At 53.8% G+C, this 2,357-nt stretch overlaps 1 protein-coding gene across 1 annotated transcript in view; it reads right to left on the bottom strand.

Moving 5' to 3' along the window:
* ATP6AP2 (ATPase, H+ transporting, lysosomal accessory protein 2) overlaps positions 1 to 257 on the bottom strand; it is a 13,030-nt gene extending 12,773 nt beyond the window's left edge. The window contains 1 exon segment of the mRNA XM_010571351.1: positions 148 to 257. The gene's annotated coding sequence lies outside the window, so the exon portion shown is untranslated.
* Between the last annotated feature and the right edge of the window lie 2,100 nt (positions 258 to 2,357).

Raw genomic sequence — 2,357 nt, 5'->3', positions numbered from 1 at the left:
CCCTCCCCCCGCCGCGGCCGGGGTCGCTGAGGCGAGCGGCCTCCCCTTCCCCCGCAACGTCCCTCCGCAGCGGCGACGCAGCCCTCCCCGCCCAAGCTGGCCAGGCCAGCGCTCCCCCCCCACGCCGGCTCGACCCCGCTCGCTCACCGGCGAGACAAGCCGATGTCACCAGCACCGCCACCTCCAGGGCCCAGGGAGCCCCGCCGCGCCGCCCCATGTCCGCCGCGGTGCCGGCCGCCGCGCTGCCAGACGCCGCTGGGAAGACGCCGGGCCGCACCGTCGGACAGAGAGCCCCGAGCGCCCCGCCCACTAGGGAGCGCTGACGGACAACCGCCGCAGCCAATCGGCAGGTGAGATTCGGGGCGGCTGGGCGAGACGCCGCAGGAGTGACTGACGGAACTGACCAGTCGCCAGTGAAGCCCACCCCCGCCCTGTCACGGGGCTGACCGGTCAGCTGAGACGCTGGCCCGCTGGGGGGGCGGAGCCTTTAACTTGAGTGGCGTTTCCACTTGGCCAATGAGATCGTGAGAGATCTCTGCGCCATTTTCCTCTCCGCACCGTAAATTCAGAGGGGAGCGGTGGGGAGGCGGAGCCACGTCGGAGTGAGTTGACGGCTCGTCCGACCAATCGGAGTGCGAGGGATCGGGGCCTTGCCCCTCCCACCGCTCACCAGCGGGACCGCGATGGCGTTTGACGGGGGTGCGGTTGGATCGGGCAGCCTCGGCGCGGGGGGAGGGAAGGAGCTCTGATTGACAGTTAAGTGCACCATTCAGAGAGCAAGGGCGCCTGCTCCATCTTCTTCGCACCTGTGTAGCGCGGGGTTCTCTGGCTGCGAGGCCTTGGCCGTGAGGGTAGGCCCAGGCCCAGGCCCCGGGTGGATGCGGCAGTGGCAATTCTGGGTGTCCCAGTTCTTCCCCTGTGCCCCTCTGGTAGTGCACCTGGTGTACCTGAGGAGGCGCAGAGGGGAGGACAAGCATCCATGTTAAGGGGGGGCTGCTCCCTCTAGTGAGGGGACTTGTTTCAGAGGGGGAAGGGTGGCTGTTGTTGGTTTTCTTTTTCGTTTCTCTCTTCAGTGGGGTTTGAAATAATGATTTTTAAAAATTTTTAAGTTTGTGCGTTTATGCCTGTCACCTGCTTCAGCACTTCACCCCTGAAAGGCAAGCAAAGCAGCTGAGTTGGTGAGTTGGGCACCTCCATATAGTTTGTGGTTTGGGTATTTATGGAGGAAGTTGCCTTCAAGGTCTTGACTGGGTTCGTTAAGCTGGTGAGGGTTTATTAAGCTGGTGAAGGAGAGGGGCCAAGATGAAGTGTTTTGGAAAATCCCTGCCCATTTCCCTGAAGGTTTGTTGTTGAGAACAGTTACAGTAACATACACACTCACTGCTCCAGCTGTGCTCATCTCGCTTCAGCTGTTCTTGCTTGCAATAGAAACAAGCAGCTGCATGCATGCTGTTCAGTCTATGTGTAGTATTCCTGTAATATGTTATGACCAATGAAGTTGCGAGTATTTCTTGGGGTCTTGTACACTGTTAGGCTCAGGGGTCTTGATGAGACTCTCTGCAAGTTGAGGCAGAGAAAACTGGGCTTTCAAGGTGAATTGTCATGTAGTATAGGAGGTTAAGACCTCAGTTTCATTGGGGAGAACATCTTATAAGTAAGACTGTCATTTCTGTCTGGGATTCTTCAGGAAGCAATGTGTGTAAATTCACAGGAAATCCAGCAGTGCTAGAGAGTATTTTGTCTGCTTTGCTGGAACACAGCAACTGGGTCACATCCACATGGTAGGACTGTGTTTATGTGCTTAAAGTGCCAGAGGTTACTAGCCCTACAGCTGTCTGACTAGACCTATTCTGCTCTGTATTTAGAAATTCCAGCCAACTATAGAAATATTTTGAAAATCTGCCTGAGCAATGTTTCTGTACCAAAAAAACGTTGTGTCTAGGAGAATCAGTGAATGAGTTGGGGAATGGCGGGTAGTAAAATGAAAGTGTGTGTACAATGGTTGAATAGTATTTAAGAGAGTAAAGTTATATCCCTGCATCTGCGACATGATAGTCTGTGGTGATGAGCAAATCACTTAAACCCAGCTTTTCACAGGTGACAATAATAGTCCATTCCTTGTCTGTGAGACGATTTGCGTAAATGAAGAGGAGCTACTGCTCCCACTGTTGTCAGGTGGAAACTATACCTTGAATATGAAAACCATGCCAAATGTGTAGAGTACTCTCAAATTCATCACCCAGGCAAGTTATGAGCGCTTCAGATTAATACTCACTTATTCTTTACTCTGTACTGTGCATCTCAAAACTAGCACTGCCTAATAGCTTTTTTAAAATAAATGCAAACAAATGGTTGTG

This window comes from Haliaeetus leucocephalus, unplaced genomic scaffold, assembly GCF_000737465.1.
Source record: "Haliaeetus leucocephalus isolate CR32 unplaced genomic scaffold, Haliaeetus_leucocephalus-4.0 Scaffold317, whole genome shotgun sequence".
In the NCBI taxonomy this organism is placed as follows: domain Eukaryota; kingdom Metazoa; phylum Chordata; class Aves; order Accipitriformes; family Accipitridae; genus Haliaeetus; species Haliaeetus leucocephalus.
Note: the sequence above shows the minus strand (reverse complement) of the source record. Positions and strands in the feature narration are given on the sequence as shown.